The 10,707-nt window shown below is 42.9% G+C and overlaps 1 protein-coding gene and 1 pseudogene across 2 annotated transcripts in view; one reads left to right on the forward strand and one right to left on the reverse strand.

Moving 5' to 3' along the window:
• The window catches only part of LOC102874848 (tetraspanin-14-like), a 38,887-nt gene that overhangs the window by 21,856 nt on the left and 6,324 nt on the right, over positions 1–10,707 (reverse strand). The window lies entirely within an intron of this gene.
• Positions 5,672–10,707, forward strand: part of LOC102874443 — a 10,604-nt pseudogene continuing 5,568 nt past the window's right edge.

The raw sequence follows: 10,707 nt of genomic DNA on the forward strand, positions 1-10,707 counted from the left end.
TGGCTGCTGGTACCAAGAGTGTTGACTGTGGAGCCAAGCAAACTAAAGCTGTTAACAATCTCAATCTCTTCATCATCCATCATGATGCTGCCAATTAGCCCAGGGGTGAGAAGCTTTATTTTCTTGATGTTGAGCTTCAAACCGTATTGAAGACGGCAGTCCTTGATCTTCTTCAGCAAGTGTTTTAGGTCCACCTCAGTTTCAGCAAGCAGGGTTGTGTCATCTGTACAACACAAGCTATTGATTAATCTTGCTCCAATCCTGATGGCACATTCCTCCTCGTACAGCCCAGACTACCAGATGATCTTTTCTGCATATAGATCAAAAAGGTATGGAGACCGAATACATTCTTGGCATACACCATTTCCGATTTTGAACCATGTAATGTCTCCTTGCTCTGTTCTGACGACTGCCTCCTGATCTAAGTATACGTTTTGCATAAACACAATCAAATGTTCTGGGATTCCCATTCTTCTCAGAGTCAGCCACAGTTTGTTGTGATCCACACAGTCAAAATGCCTTGCATAGTCAATGAAACAGAGATAGACATTCCTATGGTATTCTCTGCTTTCAGTCAAGATACATCTAACATTAGCTATAATATCCTTAGTACCAAGACCTCTTCTAAACCCAGCCCGCACATCTGGAAGTTTTCTGTTGATGTAGTTCCAAGGAGCAATGTGCTCCTTTTAGAATTATTTAAGTGTTCAGATCTTTCATTCATAGGGTCGCTATGAGTCGTCTACAACTTGACAGCCCTTAACAACACCACCACCACCATAGAGCTCTGTGGGCCTGGTGGATAGAAAGTTATGCTACCAAGTCAAAGATGGGTGATTTTAATCTGTGGCTCTCATGTCTGGTTTTAATTGTTTTTTGGTCAAACATTCTTCTACGTGGTATAGCACTGGTCTGTCCATTTGCTATGCAAAGGTAAGATGTGGTTGCTGTGATGCTAAACATTGTGACACTGATGTGTCAAATGTGATAATGGTTACACATTGGTGGATAGTGTTCGGTGGAGCTTGCAATTAAAACAAGCTTGGAAGCAGGAGTGGCATCCACTTCCAAAATAGCTTGCCTCTGGAAACTCTATGGACTTGGAGAAATGATGAAAGTTATACAAGTGTTCAGGTCTTTCGTTAATAGGGTCGCTATGAGTCGTCTACAACTAGACGGCACTTAACAATGACAACAACAACAACAAATGAGATCACAGTGACTTTAAAGATAGCTAGGAACTCTAGATAACTGGAGGGCAGTGAGTCTGTTAATGAAGAAGCAACAGCTCTGAGAAAAGCCCAAGAATGGTTGCACAACTTGAAGAAGGTAGTCAATGCCACTGAATCAGATACGTAGAAAATGTTAAACTGGTTAAAGCATATCAAGTATGTGAATATTCTCAATGCACAAAGCAAAAGTGGAAGACTCTCAAATAGCTGAACTCACTCAGTGGCTACAGGGAGCTCAAACACAGCTGTGATTTTGAGGACAGATCAGGACTACACAGTATTTTGTTCTGCTGTATACAGAGCTGCTGTGAGTTAAAACCAATTCAGTGGCACCAAAGAACAACAACAATAAAATAAACTTTCTATTAACAACACCCTGCTAAAGGAAGTAATACATCAGGGATTTGCTTTAAAATAATTCAGGAGAGGAAGAGCTCAAACAAAGTCAGTCAGTTTGTTTTGAATTCTCTCTGACTCAGTGACCTCCTGTGAGAACAAAGCTGAGCTCCACAAGGCTTTCAATAGCTGACTCTGAAGTAAACCACCCACCAAGCCTTTCTTTCAAGGCTCTTATTGGGAGACTTGAACCTACATACTTTCAGTTAGCAAACATGTGAGCCATTAGCTGGGTCTCAGGTGAAGGATATAAGATCAGCATAAGTTAATGCTTGTAGCTGCATGACAGAATATGGGGCTCACTGTTATTATTCTATTTTGTATTCTGTTCATGAATAATTTTTTTTCTCTCTAAGAAGCCAAGGGCTTAATAGCATTATGTTATGTATTTTTGGCAACCTAATGAGGTAGGTGGCAGGCAAGAGAAATTACCATTTCACAATTATAAAATCACAAGGTCTACTTAATGTGGTGGTTATCAGAACAGCACCAAAGGTTTTGTCAGAGCTCCCCTATCCTGGTGGTAGAGGAGTTCTGGGTACAGGTGTCTGGGGCCAGCGCCAGCCTGTACTCTCTCAATGCACAGTGCACTACCCTCAGGGTTTGTCACCCCAATCCTAAGGACCACTCCATGTGCAGCTCCACCCCACCACTAAAGAGTCCTTCCCGAGGCAGAAACTTGGCCACCAACAATCAACTTCCTCAGCCAAGTTCCTTCACACCTTATCTTCATTTTTGTCCATTCCTGTTATGCACAGTACCTGAAAGGTGATTATCTCTTGGTGACACCCACTATCAATTCTAGTACAACAGGATCAGGTAAAAATTCTGTAAGCCTCAGAGTGCCAGAAGACTGAGGCTTACAAGTGTGCAAAGCGTCAACAACACTAGTTAAGGTGCCATAGTCGCTGTTAGCTTGTTAAGTCAGTCTCTAATGCACAGTGACTTCTAGTACAACAGGATCAGGTGAAAATTCTGTAAGCCTCAGTCTTCTGGCACTCTGATGATGCCTGACCTCGCTCCTCAACTGCTGATGGCCACTCAGACATTGGCTGACAGAGTGGACTTTGCTGCTGAGGCCGAAGGCTCTGAAAGGCTGTTTTTTTTTCAGATGCTTTCAGAGAAATTCTCTATTCGTGGAGAGGCCTGGTCACTGATTCAGTACATTTGCAGCTCTTGTTTTTAACCAAGAGTTTATGAATCCAGAATTATAATGAATTGTTCTGGTGATTGAACAATATGACTGCATTTGCAGAATTGATAGTGGGTGTCACCAAGAAATAACTATGGCTGACTCTGAGAAGAATGGGAATCCCAGAACACTTGATCATTCTAAAGCGAAACTTATACTTGGACTAGGAGGCAGTCGTCAGAACAGAGCAAGGGAACACTGCATGGTTCAAAATTGGGAAGGGCGTACACCAGGGATGCATCCTGTCTCCATACCTTTTCAACCTATATGCAGAACAGATTATCCGGGAGGCTGGGCTCTATGAGGAGAAATGTGGGGTCAAGATTGGTGGACGATTTATCAACAACCTGCGTTATGCGGATGACACAACCCTGCTTGCTGAAACTGAAGAGGACCTGAAGCGCCTGCTGCAGAGTGTCAAGGACTGCAGCCTACAATATGGATTGAGGCTCAATGTCAAGAAGACAAAGATTCTCACCACTGGACCAATTGGCAGCATCAGGATGGATGGTGAAGAGATTGAGATTGTACACAGCTTTAGTTTGCTTGGCTCCATAGTCAACAGTCTTGGTACCAGTAGCCAGGAAATTAAAAGGCGCATTGCCATGGGAAAGTCTGCTGTTAGGGACCTCTCCAAAGTGCTGAAGAGCAATGGTGTCTCTCTGGAGACTAAGGTGCGTCTGATACAGGCTTTGGTCTTCCCAATCACTTGTTATGCATCAGAGAGTTGGACAATGACCAAGGAGGATAGAAGGAGAATTGATGCCTTGACCTACCTGTGGTGCTGGAGAAGAGTATTGAGGATACCATGGACTGCTAGGAAAACAAACAGATTAGTCCTGGAAAGGGTTAAACCGGGTGGTTCCTTGGAGGCAAGGATTCTGAGGCTCCGTCTAACATACTTTAGACATGTTGTGAGGAGAGACCGGTCCTTGGAGAGGGACATCATGCTTGGGAGGGTGGAGGGACAGCGCAGGAGAGGAAGGCTCTCTATGAGGTGGATTGATTCAGTGACTGGGATAATCGGGATAGGAGTGTCAGAGACTGTGCAATTGGCACAGGACAAAGCGGAGTTTAGGGTTGTTGTACATAGGGTAGCTATGAGTCGCAGGCGACTCGACGGCACTTAACAACAACAACAACATCAGAAGTATACTGCTAGGCCTTTCCTCAAAACTACAGATGAAGCAGGATGTGTTCTTGTACTCCATCCCTTCTTCTCCATCTGTCCCCTCTTCTCCAGACACCAGTAACGCCTGCTTGCCTAATGGTTTTGGAAGCCTGTGTGCAAAGTCACACCCTTTATACTCTTGCATAAGATCATCTCACTCAGTGCCTAATTGTAGAGACATTTTAGGGCAGAGCTCTTCTTCAGAGTATAGGCCTTTGAAAGAACAGTTACGAGTCATGTCTCCAACTCCTGACATCACATGAGCTACTCAAATGATGTCAGATGGACTTCCAGAGCACAGGGCACCAACAGTCCCCATTCTGTCAAAGTCAATGGTGGCCTTCTGTCCTCCATTCAGATCTGCTAATCTGCATGCCTCTGTGGCACTTGACACTTCTATTTTGTTTCAGAGGGTTCCTCTCTCATCTCCAGAATAGCAAAGTCTTCTAGTCTTCTTCCTCTACCCAGTCTCTAGCATCGCAGGGCTCATTCTTCAATCTTCTTTTCTGCTATCTACCCTCTCCCACACACTTTCTTACCTATGGTCACCAATTTCATCATCTACAAGACAATCACTAGCCAGGAATCTGGTGCCTCCACGTAACTGGCTAAGAGATAACACAAGTTTACCTTGCCTCCACCTCCCATCCCATCCACTGTCTTCACACACACACTTAACCCCCCACCCCCACCCCGCGCACACACACACCTCACTCTATAGAATTTAGAGGTTTAAGTCAGATCATACCTTAGAACTAACAAGTTTTTCAGAGCAGAATCAGTAAGGAGGCAAAGGAGACACAGTGGGGACAGGAGCAGGGAACAACCAGATAGATCATCCAGATCCCTCCATCGCCTTACTCACTCTGCTATGGCCGTAGGGCTGCCTTTATGCCCCCAACACATGGCAATTTCATTCCTATCTCAGAGCCACTGCTCCGTCACAAATTCCCTTCCCCAGATTTCTCTAGTACTCTGGTTTCAACTCACAAATCACCTCTTTAGCAAGACCTTCCTTGATACTCTTGCCAAGGAGTTTCTTCCTTCCTGCTGTCACTCAGTGGGTTACTACTACTTCTAGTTCAATGTAATGTCCAAATGCATCTGTCTCCCTCTCCCTGGGACCCACATGTCAGGATTATTAGCATGTCAGCCTGGCATCTTGGAGGGGGTAAAAGGGCATGTGGGCTGATCCCTCTGTACTTGCACACTCTGAGTCAAAGCACTAGCAGCTGGCATGTCCAACTCTTCTGCCAGGAAAAGGGACTAAGTTGTTCACACGAAGCACAACAAGGTTGCGCAAAGAATATGAGCTATAGGCAGTGACCATGAGAGTTCAGCACCTACTATTTGTAGCTGACCTTTCTCTATCTCTTCTTCACAGAAGTGAAGCATTGTTCCATGCAATGTCTGTGTATGGGTCATGTTTTCACTGGCGATCTGAACTTTAACTTAATAATAAGCACCACAAAGGCAGAGACATATTCACCTTGCTCACACATCTGTCTGGCCTGTTAAATGTGCACAAAGCACTTTTGCCTCAGTCTCAAGCTCTAGCTAGCAGTCAGGCACTCTCCAGAATCCTCAGCACTCGCAACTGCCATTAACATCATTTAGTTTCCTGTAGGGTCGCTCTGCGTCACTCACTCTCCTCAGATCTCGTCACTCGCAGACGTCATCATGGTGAAGCTTGCAAAAGCTGGTAAAAATAAGGTGACCCCAAGAAGATAGTTTCTCCCCCCAAGGAGATAGAAGAAGAGAGTGAAGATGAAGACATGTCACATGATGAGGATGAGGAGAAAAGTAGAGGAGAAGAGGTTGTTATTCCTCAGAAAAAAGGCAAGAAGAATGCCACAGTGCCTACAAAGAAAGTAATGGTGTCCCCAACAAAAAAGGTGGTGGTTGCTGCACCAGAGAAAAAAGCAGCTGTCACTCCTTGGCAAGAAGGTAGCAGTTACACCAGGCAAGAAAGAAGGCAGTTACACCTGACAAAGCTATAGCAACACCTGGCAAGACAGGTGCTATGCCAGGCAAAGCAGTGGTGGCCACCATGGTAAAAAGGGGGCTGCTGTGCCTGCCAAGGGGACAAAGAATGGCAAGAAAGCCAAGAAGAATGAGAGTGAAGAGGAAGATGATGATGACGATGATGATGATGACATGGGTGAGGAGGAAGATGAAGTTGAGCCAGAGATGATTAAAACAAAAGCAGCTGCCCCTGGCTCAGAGGATGAGGACGATGAAGATGACAATGAAGAGAAAGATGAGGATGAGGATGATGAAGATGACTCTGAAAAGGAGGCTATGGAGACAACACTAGCAAAAGAAAAGATAGCTCGGCCCAAAGTACCTCTTGCAAAAACCAGAACTGTGACTGAGGATAAGATGCTGAGAAGGAGGATGATGACTAGGATGATGATGAAGAGGAAGAAGAGGATGATGGCTTATTTGCTGAGGACTGGTGCAGCTTAATATCTGGGAATGGACTGCAACCCCGAACTCCCAGTGCTGCCCAAGCCTTGCACCCCCACCCCCACCAAAGCACCGTGTCCAGAGACACCACCACACCACCATCCCGCGCCCCCACACGCCTGGCACACCCTGGTGGCCTCACCACAACCCTGCACCCTGGCGGTGCTCCAGGGCCACTAGAGACTCCTTCACACAGCACAGAGACCTACCAACAGTCGTGGACAGTACGATTCTGATTCAGCACACAAAGGCACACTGCGGATCCAGCCATCGTCTTAAGCCACCAATCGAGCTGCTGTGGGACTGATCTGCCACAAGAAAGGCTGGTAGGATCCTAACTGGATTTTCTTGGGCACTGTTGATTGTCCTGGAGAGTACCCAAGGGTGAGCCCACTGGTGGGACTTTGGCTGAGCTCTCTCGGGCCATGCCAACTGCCCAGTGGGCCAGTGATAATTTGGCTGAACTTTTGTGGACACTGCAGACCAGCCAAAGGCAAGTGGGTTGGTGGGAATTTGACTTTGTCTTCTTGAGTCCCCTTGGACCCAGGAGCTTCCCTGGGCAGGAGCCACTGTGCAAGGGCAACTGCATGAGCACCACTGGACAGGGACCAGTGAATGAAAACCACTGGGTGGGAGACGGACTGCTGGAATTTGAATAGGGAGCCCAATTGTAAGTACACCCAAACAACTGAGGTCTGAGTGAAGTCCCCCAAGTGGTTGAACAGCCCTTGTAATGCCCCCAACCACATGAATGCCCCTCCCCATTTGGCTCCACACCTGTGTCTACACATCTAGTTAATCAACCTGCATTAATCCAGAGCACCTTGACCTGTCATACCTATAAGAGGCTGCTCTCACAGGCTCTGAACTGACATTTCACTGGAGTCAGAAGTTCAGAGATAGCTACCCAACTGATCTCTAGAGCATTATCTTCAGATCAAGAACATATCAATGCCTCGAAGAAAGCAAGCTGTCCCACACAATACACAAGCACAAAGCAAGATGGCACCCCCAAAGGGTGACACAGTACCAATGGATTTCCAGAAGCCAGAAAGTCTGATGGAACTTTCTGACACAGAATTTAAAAGAACAATGATTGAATATTTTCAATGGATGAAAGACAAACTTAAAGAATCACAGGACACTACAATAAAAAACCAGGAGGGACTAAAAAAAACCAGTCCAGAACAGTGTAGACAAAACAAACGAGGCATTAGCGGCACTGGAAAAACAAAAAATCACTATCCAAAATATGAGGTCCAATGTTTCAGATGCTGCCAACATGATGGAGGAACACATGAGCAGAGTTGAAGGGATGGAACACAGAACCAGTGAAATAGAAGACAAAATTATCACCACGATCAAAAAGCAGACTTAAAAAGGAAGGAAAAAGAAAACCTAAGAATAATGTGGGACACCATCAAGAAAATTAGCATGCACCTCATTGGAATCCCAGAACAGGAAGAAGCAAGTAAAAGCACTGAAAAAGTTGTGGAAGAAATAATAGAGGAAAACTTCCCAGGCATAATGAAGAATGAGAGGACATATATACAAGAAGCTCAGCGAAAACCATATAGACTAGACTCAAAAAGAAAAATATCAAGGCATATCATAGTTAAATTTGCCAGAGCCAAAGATAAGGAGATAATCCTGAAAGCAGCAAGGGAGAAACAAATAGTACCCTATAAGGGACAGCAGATAAGATCAAGTGTGGATTTCTCAAAAGAAACCATGCAAGCAAGAAGAGAGTGGAAGGACATATATCAAACACTCAAAGAACACAACTGTCAACCAAGAATACTGTACCCAGCAAAATTATCTATCAAATATGAAGGGGAGATCAATATATTCCCAGAAAAGCAAAACCTAAGAGAGTTTGTAAAAACAAGACCAGCATTGCAGGAAAGACTCAGAGATGTCCTTTTTATAGAGATACCACAGAAAGCATCATGAACCAAAGAAACTAGCAACAACACCAAAAAGAACTCAACACAATGATAGCAATAAAACCTTGCCTCTCAATAATCACATTGAATGTAAATGGTTAAAATGCACCTCTGAAGAGAAAAAGAGTAGCAGACTGGATAAAAAGCCAAAATCCACCAATATGTTGTCTACACGAGACACACCTGAAAAATGAAGATAAAGACAGACTGAAAATAAAAGGGTGGGGGAAAATATAACAAGCAAACCGCAACCAGAAAAAAGCAGGTGTAGCGATATTAATCTCTGATAAAATAAATATCAATGTAAAAACCATCACAGAGGAGAAGGAAGGTCACTACATAATGAGAGGGTCAACAGAACAAGAGGACATAACAATAACAAATATCTATGCATTAAATGAAAGACCTGCAAAATACATAAAACAAACATTAACAAAACTGAGAAAGGAAATAGACAACACTACTATAATACTTGGAGACTTCAATACACCCCCCTCAAGAAAAGATAGAACTACCAGAAAGAAACTCAACAACGATACTGAAGAATTAAACACAATAAACCAACTTGACATCGTAGATATTTATAGGCTAATGCACCCCAAAAAAACACAGTATACCTTCTTTTCCAATGTACATGGAACATTCTTCAAAATAGATCACAAGGTAAGCATCAATAAATTCAAAAACATAGAAATAATACAAAGCATCTTTTCAAACCATAATGCTACAAAATTAGAAATTAATAATAGGACGATTAAGGAGAAGAAACATGCATTTGGAAGCGGAACAACTCCTTGCTTGAACACGACTGGGTACAAGAAGAAATTAAAGATGAAATGAAAAAAATTTCTGGAAACAAATGACAATGAAAACGCCACTTACCAAAACATGTGAGAAACAGCCAGAGGTCAATTTATAGCAATAAGGAAACACACCAAAGAAAGAAAAATTGACCATTGACTCTCTAACTCAACATCTTAGCAAACTGAAAAAAGAGCAGTAAAAAAACCCGACACCCTCTAAAAAAACCGAAATTATAAAAATAAGAGCAGAAATAAATGAAATAGAAAGCAGAAAAACAACTGAAACTATCAACAAAACTAGGAGTTGGTTCTTTGAAAAGGTCAATAAAATTCACAAACCATTAGCAAAACTCATTAAAGAAAAGAAAGAGAAGACACAAATAATACCAATAAGAGATGGATCAGGCAACATCACAACAGAACCAACTAAAATAAAAAAGCTGATTACAGTATTATGAAAAATTGTACTCAAACAAATATGAAAACCTAGAGGCAATGGACAAATACCTAGAAAGGCACAACCTACCTAAACCAACAGAAACTGAAATTGAACATCTGAACAGACATATTACAAATGAGGAAATTGAAAAGGTAATACAACAACTTCTGACCAATAAAAGCCCTAGACCAGATGGTTTTACAGGTGAATTTTATCAAAGATTCAAAGAAGAACTGTCACAAATACTACATAAACTATTTCAGGAAATAGAGAAAGATGGAATTCTCCCGGATTCATTCTACGAAGCAAACATATCCTTGATAACAAAGCCAGGAAAGGACACCACCAAAATAGAAAATTATAGGCCAATATATCTAATGAACATAGATAAAAAAAACCTGAATAAAATACTGGCCAATAGAATCCAATGATACATCAAAGAAATAATCCATCATGACCAAGTGGGATTTATAACAAGTATGCAAAGATGGTTCAACATAAGGAAAACAATCAAAGTAATTCATCACATTAACAAAGCAAAGAAAAAGAACGACATAATCCTAGCAATTGATGCAGAAAAGGCCTTTCACAATATCCAATACCCTTTCCTGACTAAAACACCCAACAAAATAGGATTGGAGGGGAATTTCTTCAACATAGTAGAAAGTATTTATGCAAACCCGAGAGCCAGTCAGTATCTTTCTCAATGGAGAGAGGTTAAAGGCATTCCCTTTAAGAACAGTTAACTAGCCAGGGATGCACACTCTCACCTCTCTCATTCAATACTGTACTGGAAGTCTTAGCAATAGCAGTAAGACAAGAGAAGGAAATAAGAGGTATCCAAATTGGCAAAGAGGAGGTAAAATTATCTCTCTATGCATATAATATGATAGTTGTTGTTGTTGTTGTTATGTGCCGTCGAGTCGCCTGCGACTCATAGCGACCCTATGTACAACAGCCCCAAACTCCGCTCTGTCCTGTGCCAATCGCACTGTCTCTGACACTCCCATCCCAATTATCCCAGTCACTGAATCAATCCACCTCATAGAAGGCCTTCCT

The sequence above is a fragment of the Elephantulus edwardii genome, unplaced genomic scaffold (assembly GCF_000299155.1).
Source record: "Elephantulus edwardii isolate Elephantulus edwardi_28Jun2011 unplaced genomic scaffold, EleEdw1.0 scaffold00531, whole genome shotgun sequence".
Taxonomy (NCBI): Eukaryota; Metazoa; Chordata; class Mammalia; order Macroscelidea; family Macroscelididae; genus Elephantulus; species Elephantulus edwardii.